Source organism: Parasteatoda tepidariorum, chromosome 9 (genome assembly GCF_043381705.1).
Source record: "Parasteatoda tepidariorum isolate YZ-2023 chromosome 9, CAS_Ptep_4.0, whole genome shotgun sequence".
In the NCBI taxonomy this organism is placed as follows: Eukaryota; Metazoa; Arthropoda; class Arachnida; order Araneae; family Theridiidae; genus Parasteatoda; species Parasteatoda tepidariorum.
The window spans coordinates 75,832,158-75,844,984 of NC_092212.1; the positions used below are offsets into that span (position 1 = coordinate 75,832,158).

At 31.0% G+C, this 12,827-nt stretch overlaps 1 protein-coding gene and 1 non-coding gene across 2 annotated transcripts in view; both read right to left on the reverse strand.

The window, feature by feature from the left end:
• The window catches only part of LOC107439526 (A disintegrin and metalloproteinase with thrombospondin motifs adt-2), a 111,344-nt gene that overhangs the window by 85,570 nt on the left and 12,947 nt on the right, over positions 1–12,827 (reverse strand). The window lies entirely within an intron of this gene.
• Positions 8,737–8,817, reverse strand: TRNAT-UGU (transfer RNA threonine (anticodon UGU)). Its single transcript has one exon. It is a non-coding gene; the product is annotated as a tRNA-Thr (tRNA).

Consider the following 12,827-nt stretch of genomic DNA (forward strand, 5'->3'; position numbering starts at 1 on the left):
TCCATGGTTATGTCGCCAGTGCTTGGATTAGTTTCAGTCATTATTGATTCGACTTGAATGGATTTTTTATTCATCTCCTTGTTTTCTTCTGCTTGAATTTTCCTCTTCCATCTGACGTGATAAGCTGCATTTGTCAGTTTTAGGAAGTAATTGTATTCGTAGTCTCCAGGGTAACTTGATCTTATTTGAATGAGCAGTTTGCTAAGTAATTTATCTAAACGAATCAGCTCCTCTGTATCAAACTGAGTGTAAAACTCTACGAGATCGTCAATATGTTCATGTTCAACTGGTGGAAAGTATTTTTTTGATATCCCACAGATAGCAATGATTTCTTCTAATGACGTGGATTCTTTGCAATGCGACGGTGAATTACGACCAGAGAGTGAGACCTTTCCACCACGAGCTGTTTTATGATACGGCATGACTTGAAAAAACAAAATAGCGGGCTCAAAATCCAGACATCAAAATGGCTAGTTGACAGTATTATCTGTCCCGACTCCAGAATCTGACGAGATCAAAATCAGTATCACTCACCTTGTAAATTTCAGGATAATCAGCATCAATTCAACATAACCGGCATCACAAGGGGGAAGAGGACATCAGTAGAGCATCACCTTTGAATGACACGGATCAGGCAAGAGTCCGACCTTGCTCGAATTCGGCTTCCAATAACTATCAGGTATCTATTCCATAACCACATGTAACCCAGCACAATAAGATAACTAGGAGGTATGTTTCAAGTATGATGAAACTATTCGAATGCAATGGTGATCAAAACAAATTTAAAATAAATTGATTAAAACAAACGAATGTTGAAGTTTTATTATTATATTAAAAATAAAATTTTCCGCAAAATTCGGAAGAGTTGGCATTGTAAGTTATTTTAGTTGATTAAACTCATTTCTTTACCAAGAGGTTGATAAAACTATTAGATGTGTTTTAATAGCTTGTATTGCCCTTTAATTTGTAGGACACAATTTCACACAAAAGAGAACAGTTTTTCAAATATTCCTTGCGAATTGAGTATTTATACTTAAAAAATAGCAAACTAATGCATATAGAATGATATTAGGATATTTATAAAAATAATATATTGTAGTGTATTTGTAGTGACACAAATTTCTTTTTTTTTCTAAAAATTAAGAATTATCCTACCAATCTCTATTTGTTTTAAAAAGTCCTCAAAGACTGACGCCAAAGGAATAAAGTTATGTTGCAATAAATTTTGATGAAGCCGGATTAACACAGTTTTTAGCACGTTTCTGAGAAAAGTGGTCAGATCTAAGATAAGTAGTAACTTAACAATTGGCCATAAAACAGATGCTAGGAAATTTGTTATTTTAATGTTTATTAACACTAGGTCTACGGACGTTTCTTATATACCTATCTCTATGTACCTATAAATATAGTTCTTATATGCCTATAAATATAGTTAACGAGTTGAGGGTTAAAATGTCTCGCAATTGTGTGGTTTTTCAATAATAATATATCAATAACAATTAAATAAAATCAATTGAAAAAAATGTTTGGCTACCACTAAAATTATTTATTTTAAATGGTATAAATTTTTCAAATTGCTCAATTTTTTTGAAATAATCTATTGCAAGTCCTCAAATATTTAAGAAATCGCTCAAATGACCCGAGCGATTAGTTCTATAACACTAGGTTTACGGACGTTTCTCATATACCCGTCTATACGAATACACATAATAGCACTTACAGAGGTCCAATTTGCTCCCGACAGCAATTATATATTTAAAAAAGTGGTAGTTTATCAAATGTGATTCTTGGTTTAATAAATTCAATTTAAATAGATTTTTATACACCACTATTTCTAAACAATGCGTAGGCTTATATAATTGACCACTTTTTAATTGCAAAATTTACTTAGTAGTTATTTACCGTTTTTTATACTTTGGCGCGTCTGGAGCAGTTGGCATCTCTGCACTTAGAAAGCAATGCAATTATATACTATAAGAAAAAAAATGAAAATACGAGATATATATTTATGAAATATTCTAGTATTTTATTTTTCAATACTCGAACAAAGCAACTGAAACCTTCAAAATCTGGCATCAATTGACATTCTGTGTTTGTTCTTTCTATTATTGCTTATCGGCAACAATTGTTTATCGTCAGTAAGTATCGTAACAGTATTGTCGGTACATTCCTATTTATTATTGATGTGATGTTTGCATGTTTACTCAAAATTTTGTCTAAATTACGATCGCGTCAAATTGACGCATATCCGTAGAGAGAATTTTAATATTTCAACGCTTCTGAAGAAAATAGACTTCAATATATATTTACCATTACCTCGATCAATGGATAAAAGTCATTGCAAGAGATAAAAAAAAATGCTAACAGGTTTCGTAATTTTTCGTTCGAAATGCATGAGAATGCCGCATCCCGTTAACACAGTGCTTTTAACTTAGTTGTAATTTTAATAAAATTGAAGCATTGTTGTAAATATTAATAGTTTAAATTTAACATTTAAAGTGGTAGTGAAATTTATGCTCTCATTTATTTTTTAATTTTCCAAATTTCATCTGAACAATATGAAGAAGTTATTTTTCCTTGTTAGAGTAATTCAATTTTCATTTTACCTCTAGTAGGGAAAATCATTTCGTAAAGATTAAAAGTTGGCAGGTTATGGTAACACTTAATAATTTTAAAGAATATTGCTGGGTTACATGTTGTGATAGTAATTCAATTTTGTAAGATAAAAATACTAACACATTCATGTTACTACCACTTCAAATATAAAATTAAAAATAATATATTTTAAACACACAAGGTCATCGTTCGTGCATAAAAGTCGCTATAGTTATAAGTTAGAGCCCCTTGCTGGGCGGGTACTAAGATCTACAGAGATGCCAACTTGCTCCGGACAGCAAATATATATTTTAAAGTGGTAGTTTATCAATTGTGATTCTTAGTTTAATAAATTCAATTTAGTTGATTTCTATCCACCACTATTTCTAAATAATTCGTAGGCTTATATAATTTACCACTTCATAGTACAAATGTCAGGCTATACGTTTCAAAAAGCACGCAATAATAGTCAAATATTTGCAAAATTTGCTTAGTAGTTATTTACCGTTTTTTTAGTTATTTTGGCGTGTCCGGAGCAGTTGGCAACTCTGAGATCTAGGATTCAAATAAGAATTTATATTGTCTTGACTTATAATCTATTAAAATCACGGTCAAGCCAGTAATTATGCGTTAATAATAAAAATAAATTAAAAGTACTTTAAATTATTATTATGTAAATACATTAAAAATGCCTGATAGTGAAAATAAAAATAGCAGCGGTCGACATAGCAACGCATGCAAGGACGACTTTATTCAACGCAAGGACGACGCAATATTTATTCGATATTAACCCCTTGGGGACGGGTGATTCAGAAAAGCATTAGTACAAAATCAGAATCAAGTTGTAATTAACTAAAAAACGGCAACTTAAATGTAGTCATTGCTAATTTGACAGACTTACTTTGCTTTTACTTTAATTATTGTTAGTTTAATCATATATATAATCAATCTTAATTCGAAGTATAACTAGATAGTTTTATTTTGAGCAAAATAATGGTGAATTAAATAAATCAAGCAATTATAACTCCGCCCACAAATAAACTGCTAAAGAATTACTTTGATTACCAGTTTTATCTTTTCACCCTCGTTGATACGGTTTTATGCTGGCATGTATTTGTGACAGTCGGCGCGAAAGGGTTAATAAAAATATTTTTTTCACATCTTGATAAAATCAAGCCGTTCTAAAAATTAATAATTTTTTAGTATTTCTATTAAGACCCTAAAGATTTTTTTTTACTACCGTCATTGAACAGCCGACCCAATTTTGGGTTTAAGACGACAAATATTTAACTCCACAGCCTTGTAATTTTAAACCCAATCTGGAAGGCAAGGGAACTTCTGGATCAAGTATTGGAAGAAATGTTGCCTCCGCGGAGAACTTTTTGATGGAAGTTATTTTGCGTTACATGGAGAGGAAGGCCACGAGAACCTCCCACGGTTAGCTTGACGGCCAGGGATCTCTAACCCATAATTCGCCTACCCTTGAGGATATTTTACGTCAGCACTGTAGTCAGTGTAAGCCGAGTGCGGAATTCAAATCGACCAGTCATTTCTGGGATTCGAACCCGACTGACCTCATTTGAGGGCGAATGCTCTATTCCCTGAGCAACCACGACTTTATTATAGCCCGGAAATTTCGTTGAATTTAAAACCCGTATTTGTCTTAATCGGACGTTGGTTGTGATGTATATTGCCCGAAATGGAAAAAAAAAAACAACCTGAGTTACTTTTGATCTAATGATCGGATCTTCACGTTCTAGGACTCAATCACTAATTTTCAGAGCGGTGAGTTCATGCTAGTCAATAACTGCAGACAATATTTTAAGTTATGATGAGAACGTTACGTTCTGGTGGATAGATGAAGAAAAGAGAATTTTATCTTGGAAACAGTGTTTTTATATCTTTCTGGGCAATATATTTATATATTAATAAGTTTTAGTAACGTGGGAGTTATCAATTTACCAAGCTAACGACACCTCATCACATATTCTGAGTTAATTAGATCAATGTTATTACTTTTTTCGTGTAAAAGTTTTTAATTAATTGCTTGTTAGATATAAGTTCGATTTATGGATCGCATTTAATATATACAAATTTCATTACTATATGTAGCAAATTAAAAACATTGTACATTTTTTTAATTCTACCAGTAAGAATATAGTACATTTTGTATTACATTTTTTCAATTTCAATGACATGCATATGCCCGTTAAATTTTCCTTCATGCTTAAAAACTATCTCTTGATGAGATAGATGTTAATCTTTAATATAGATACCGTACTTAGCTCGATGAAATGTAATACAGCTGTTACAGTTTAAAATTTTAAATAAGTGGTAGTCAAGATATAATAAATGCTCAATTTAAAAATAATTACGGTATCGATTGTCATACTGATTACATACACACTAAATCATTTACATTTGTGGTGATCACAAATGGATGATTTTTTTTGAAAAACAGCGGAAACGAAGTTGTTTTGCTACCACTTTATTAAGCTCTGATCGCAAAAATTTCGAATAAGTTAAGGTAAATGTGTTTGCAGTGATGAGGACGAATTATGACAGCCAGTTTTACATTACAAATCTTTAACCCTTTCGCGCCGACTGTCACAAATACGTGCCAGCATAAAACCGAATCAACCGGGGTAAAAAGATAAAACTGGTAATCAAAGTAATTATTTAGCAGTTTATTTGTGGGCGNCCTTTCAAAGAAAGCTGTAGCAAAATTACAACTTGATTCTGATTTTGTACGAATGCTTTTCTGAATCACCCGTCCCCAAGGGATTAATAAAATCTCTCCTGCCAACTTCCTCTTCAAAAAAAATTGTTTTTCTTCTAATGGTAATGAAATACCAATTAAAATTAGAGTGTAAGCAAACATACTCCCGATTTATCTGACACAGCACAATAAGATAACTAGGAGGTATGTTTCAAGTATGACGAAACTATTCGAATGCAATGGTGGTCAAAATAAATTTAAAATAAATTGATTAAAACGAACGAATGTCGAAGTTTTATTATTATATTAAAAATAAAATCTTCCGCAAAATTCGGAAGAGTTGGCATTGTAAGTTATTTCAGTTGATTAAACTCATTTCTTTACCAAGAGGTTGATAAAACTATTAGATGTGTTTTAATAGCTTGTATTGCCCTTTAATTTGTAGGACACAATTTCACACAAAAGAGAACAGTTTTTCAAATATTCCTTGCGAATTGAGTATTTATACTTAAAAAATAGCAAACTAATGCATATAGAATGAAATTAGGATATTTATAAAAATAATATATTGTAGTGTATTTGCATTGACACAAATTTCTTTTTTTTCTAAAAATTAAGAATAATCCTACCAATCTCTATTTGTTTTAAAAAAAGTCCTCAAAGACTGACGCCAAAGGAGTAAAGTTATGTTGCAATAAATTCAGATGAAGCAGGATTTACACAATTTTTAACAGTTTTCTGAGAAAAGTGGTAATATCTAAGATAAGTAGTAACTTAACAACTGGCCATAAAACAGATGCTAGGAAATTTTTCCATTTGTTATTTTAATGTTTATTAACACTAGGTCTACGGACGTTTCTTACGAGTTAACGTTAACGAGTTGAGGGTTAAAATGTCTCGCAATTGTGAGGTTTTTCAATAATAATATATTAGTAACAATTAAATAAAATCAATAAAAAAAAAATGTTTGGCTACCACTAAAATTATTTATTTTAAATGGTATAAATTTTTCAAATTGCTCAATTTTTCTAACTTAATGAGAAAATTGTAGTCAAATATTTTAAGAAATCGCTCAAATGAACCGAGCGATTAGTTCTATAACGCTAGGTTTACGGACATTTTTCATATACCTATCTCTGCGAATACATATAATAGCACTTACAGAGATCCAATTTGCTCCCGACAGCAAATATATATTTTAAAGTGGTAGTTTATCAATTGTGATTCTTGGTTTAATAAATTCAATTTAGTAGATTTTTATCCACCACTATTTCTAAGTAATTCGTAGGCTTACATAATTCATCACTTTATATTTGCAAAATTTACTTAGTAGTTAATTACAGTTTTCTTAAACTTTTCTTTGGCGCGTCTGGAGCAGATGGCATCTCTGCACTTGGAAAGCAATGTAATTATATACTATAAGAAAAAAATGAAAATACGAGATGTATATTTATGAAATATTCTAGTATTTTATTTTAAAATACTCGAACAAAGCAACTGAAACCTTCAAAATCTGACATTCTGTGTTTGTTCTTTCTATTATTGCTTATCGGCAACAGTTGTTTATCGTAAGTAAGTATCGTAACAGTATTGTCGGTACATTCCTATTTATCATTGATGTGCATGCTTACTCAAAATTTTGTCTAAATTACGATCGCGTCAAATTGACGCATATCCGTAGTGATAGGTATACCACAAAGAGAATTTTAATATTTCAAAGCTTTTTGAAGAAAATAGATTTCAATATGTATTTACCTCGATCAATGGATAAAAGTCATTGTGAGAGATAAAATAAAAATGCAAACAGGTTTTGCTATTTTCCTTTTAAAATTCGAAATGCATCAAAATGACGCATCCCGTTAACTTAGTGCTTTAAATGTAGTTATAATTTTAATAATAATAGAGATATTGTTGTAAATATTAATAGTTTAAATTTAACATTTAAAGTGGTAGTGAAATGTATGCTCTTATTTACTTTTTAATTTTCCAAATTTCATCTAAATTATTTTGATTACCACTAATAGTTAAATCTTTATATAATTGTGGGATACTTATATGTTGTTGCTTTTGAGCTCTTAACAATATGAAGATGTTATTTCTTCTTGTTACAGTAATTCAATTTTCATTTTACCACTAGTAGGGAAAATCATTTCGTAAAGATTAAAAGTTGGCAGGTTACGGTAACACTTAATAATTTTAAAGAATATTGCTAGGTTACCATATATTTAATACATGTTGTGATAGTAATTCAATTTTGTAAGATAAAAATACTAACACATTCATATTACTACCACTTCAAATATAAAATTAAAATTAATAATATATTTTAAACATACTGGGTCTTCGTTCGTACGTGTAAGTCGTCAATGTTACTAGTTAGAGCCCCTTGCGGGGCGGATACTAAGATCTAGGATTCAAATAATAATTTATGTTGTCTTGACTTATTGTTTAACTCCTAAATGTATTTACGCGTGGGAACAATACCAGATATCGCATTTTGCACTGTAAAAAATATTACACATTTTTTGAAAGAATAAACGAATTTTTTAATCGTGTGCAAAAATGCTTTAACCCTTTGCACACGAGAGGTGAATGCCTGTCGCCTGTAAATTACCCACCACTCTAATTGTTCAATTTTTTTCATCTTAATGTTTAGTTACCACTTCATTCAGTGATCTCTGGGTATTATGAGGTAAGTTTGTAAAAAAATCTTTCGAAATGTTAGTGGTTGCGTCCATTTTTTTTAATTGTTGAAAGGACTTCGAGTGCAAAGGGTTAATCAGCCGAAAAATTTCCTGAGATATGGCGGATTTCGCAAAAAGTAAAATTAACATTAAGGCATCCAAATCTTGGTCCGCTCTGCTGACCGAACTATGGGGACCATATTTCCCAGATTGCGACTACCCCCTATATTTTGGGGGATAAATTCACTAATTCATTAACCCGTCTCGCCCGAATTCATAAATTGAAATGATACAAAAAGTGGTTTTATGGAAAAAGTGGTATAATATGTTATCGAAATTAATTGTTTTTTCCACTGTTAGAGCATTCAAAAAGTCTTTGATAGATCAAAAATTACTTGCTCCTTATAATTCTAGATCTAATCAGAAATAACTAAATCATTGTGGTATCTGAGAATCTTTTAATTCACCCAGATAAATGAAAATGCTGAAAAAGTTTCCCTCCACAATGAATGTCTTTGAAAAAAGGAACTGTCCTAAATATATGACGCTGGGCGTTAACCGGTTAACATATTTGAATTCCTTCTCAAATCATTAAGACCTAAAACGTGAAGATCCGATCATTAGATGAAAAGTTACTCGGGGTGATTCGTTTATTTTTTTTTCGCTCACTGTAAGCGTAATTTTGTGTACGACAAAGACAGAAAAATAAACGAACTATAGAAAAACAACGAAAGACTTCAGCTTAAAGCCACCAGTGAGGATCGAACTCACGACCCCTTGTTTACAAGACCAGTGCTCTAACCACTGAGCTATTAGGCTTAGAAAACAAGCAGATATAAATATCTAATTTTTATATTTATTATTATTTACATTACATGCAGGTGCTTGAGAGAAAGACAAGTCAAGGCTCTCCGTTAGAAAAACGCTTGATGTCGGAGTTAAAGAAGATTCTCTTAACTATTCCCATTTTAATGTACATCATTCGCTCCCTATCTCTGGATCGCGTACACCTTCCTGGGGCAACATGAAAATATTAATTTTAATGGTGTCTTAAGTAAAATATAAATTACAAAAATTTAATGACTTAACCCTTTGCACTCGAAGTCCTTTCAACAGTTAAAAAAATGGACGCAACCACTAACATTTTGAAAGATTTTTTACAAATTTACCTCATAATACCCGGAGATCAATGAATGAAGTGGTAACTAAACATTAAGATGAAAAAAAGTTTCACAATTAGAGTGGTGGCTAATTTGCAGGCGACAGTGGTGACTGACGCAATACCTCAAATTCACGCAATACCTCATGTTGAAAAATTAAAATAAAGACAATGAATTTTTCTAATACTATTTTTTTGTTGTTGTTTTTCCTCCAATAAATTATATTACAAAGAATGCTTTATTTATTATGTAAGTAAGTTGCAAAGTGGAACGCGGTTATAAAATATAAAATTATATTGCGAAGAATGCATTTATTTATTATTTTGTCCAGTTGAATTTCTTTTATGTTTCATTCTGGGTTGTAATATATTTTAAAAAATACGCAAAATTTAATTAAAAAAAGAAGGTCACAGAAGATATAAATATCATGAGATATGGGAGAGAAGAAGTTTATGAAACACTGATTTGCAGAAGTTCAAAGCACATGTGTCATAAATGACTTTACTAATCAATGTGTTTTTATATCCTTATTTAGGTTGTGCAAGATATTATTTTGAACTTGTGAAAGTGCATTGGTATTTTGCGTTTGAGTAATCCGAGGCCCACTAAAGGCTGTAGAGCTGGTGAAGTGTATATTTAAAGCAGATTCAACTACAATTTTGTTTTTGAATTTTGACGCCGTAACAAATCAAGTGTCCTTTTGAAAATTTAAACCAATTATTATATATTTTTCTTAATGGTGGGCACTGGGGGTTTGTCCCATTTGCCACAGAACTGCTACTCTCTTCTCGTTGCCCAGTGGGCAACTGTGGCGAAGCCACGCCGGTGGAGCAGCGTCACCCACGTCACACAACCACAAACCCGTTTATAGGGAGGATCACATTCACACAAAGAGGAAAAGACATAGAACACACAGAGAGAGAAAGAAACATCCATGCCCTGAGCAGGATTCGAACCCGCGGCCAATGGCTCCGCAGTCAGACACGCTAACCATTAAAGTAAAAATTTATTGCTAAAAGCACGATGATATATAAAAAAAAAATTAGTAATTCCTTCGACTTTCAGAGTTATTGATGAAAACGGATAAATAATAATCTTTTATGATATGAACATTTTGATTATTCTGATCTCAATTAAATAAATATTTCAATTAAATCGAATTAAAACAATCCCAATACATTAATTAAGTCTGATCCCAATTACTTGAAATAGTCCAAATTTTTTCGCAGTTGAAATTTCTCCCAGTTGAGCAAAACTGGGAGAATGTTTCTCCCCAAGACTTTATTTCTCTATATAATAACATGGAAAAACCGGTTTTGCTGTACAGAGAAGACTGCAGTTTGAAATACGACTTTTTACGAGAAGAACCGTCAGTCTTTTTTTAAGCAGTTTCTTACACGAAGAAAATAAAGATATTCAGATAGAAATTCTGATCAGAAATAGAAAATATACAGAACAGGACAGACAGCAATAGAGAAAATCTGATCCTAATTATATAAATGTCAATTAAATCCCGTACAACTCAATTAAATCTGATTAAATCAATCTTAATTACTTTGAATGATCGAGATCCTACTGTATGTTTGAACGTTTTTTTAACGCATTGTTAAAAAATTCAACTAACTAAAATTCTTTTAAAAGGAAAATAGACTTATTCTGATAGAAATTCTGAACCGAAACAGAGAACGGGCAGAACAGAACAGACAGAAATAGAGAAATTCTGATCCCAAATATATAAATGTCAATTAAATACAAAACAACTCAATTAAATCTGATTGCAACAACCCAAATTACCCAGGATCCTACTGTATGTTCAAACGTTGTTTTTTTTACGCATAGTTAAATAATACAACTAAATTAACGTCGATTTTTTTTGGTACAAAAGAAAATAGAGATATATTCTGAAACAAACCATCTCGGAAGAAGATGACTCCAAGGTTAGATCATAAATCGTGAACCCAAGCGGTGTCACGTGAGTGTCTTCTTTTATTCATCTTCTTACTCATCTGGATCTCATTCTGAATTATTCTAAAAACGTTTTAAAAGCAATATCGAGGTCATTAGGATGCAAAATCGAGTTCAATGTCTTTGTGTTAATAGGAAACACGTGAATATTCTTTGAGATTGGGTTATCGTCTGCTTTTTTTCAGCTTGCGTTGAGAAGTAGGAGTGAAAGTGTTTATTTTATAGAGAACAATATCTGTCATCTCTGAAAGAAAAATCGTTTTCTTTTTGATTAATTAGTGGCAAATGAAGGATAGCTTCAAAATTATTTCAATGTATCAAATTGTAAGTTTTAAAAAAGCCACAACACCACTTGGAAGTAAGAAACAGTCATAATTTTGCAGCAGCTAAAGTAGTTTAATTAATTACAATAAGGAACAATTAATTTTTTCGTTTTCTATTGCATGAGATTTTTGAACTGTTCTTAGATATTTTCGCTTCACTGGCTTCTACAAGCTACACTTTTCATGCGATTAAATAATATATTCCTATTCAGGATTTAAAATTTAATCGAATCAATATTAAGTGTTCCTACTTCTCTGCTACGTAGGAGGTGCCAGATAGAAAGTGATAATACATTTCAGATTATTATGCGATACGCAAAGGTCATATGATTTAGTCTTAAGTGTTATTTTCAAAGGAACAGACAAGTGTATATGTATGCATATAAATCTACACGTTCTTTATACATTTAGACAAAAAGATATACTAAATTGAAATTATAAGTTCGCCAAAAAAATAACTAATTTCAGATATGGAATTTCCACACTCACCCTAACTAAGACCAAGTGATTGTAGAAATATTTCCGCTGAAAAATGGTTTTTTACTTGTTACCAAACTCATTTCGAATAGCACAATGTTAAAGCAAAATTTAACTCTTTATATTATGAAAATATTGTGGTAGACATGAATGTTTTTATTTCATCGATAATTTAAATAATGAAATAGTAGGGCTACCAGATTTTTATATTTTTGGAACAAAAAGCTAACAAGAAAGAGTTATGGTACTGGTGATTATTAATTAAATCTGCCACAGACAGGGTAGTTACATGAATGACACCTTTTTTCTAACCTTTTCTTTGCCGTTGACAAAATTTTCTCAATTCTATGTAAATATAAAAAATAGTTGTATATCTTTTCTCTATTACTTTCTCCTTTATTACACCTGCAATATATGTTTATCTTAGTCTTACCCCTTGTAAATATTACTTTATTCTAATCTTTAATCTCATTTATGTTTAATTTTCTTATTAATTTCATCATTTGTTCAATCAATTGGTTGCCTAATCATTACTTTACAATTTAGACCTTGGCTTCAACTCTGCTCCCATTTTCCTATTATATGATTTAACCCATTAATGGGCCCTTTATTTCTAGTAAAGGTAAATTAAAGTATTTTTGGAATTGAAATTGTTTTAAGAACAGTAATTGATATAAAAAAACTCATTCAGTTTATAAAAATGGCATTTTTTTGGTGGTGAATATATTTAACATGACCTATTAGGAACTTACTGACTTTTATTTTTCTTTATTTATAAAATAAATTCCTTAAATGCTACAAACTTCAAAAGGAATTACGTATTTTATAACTTTTATACGTTTTTTAAAAGTGACAAATGGTTACCAATTTTATTCAAACTCACTTCAAGAAAGCTGAAGTTATT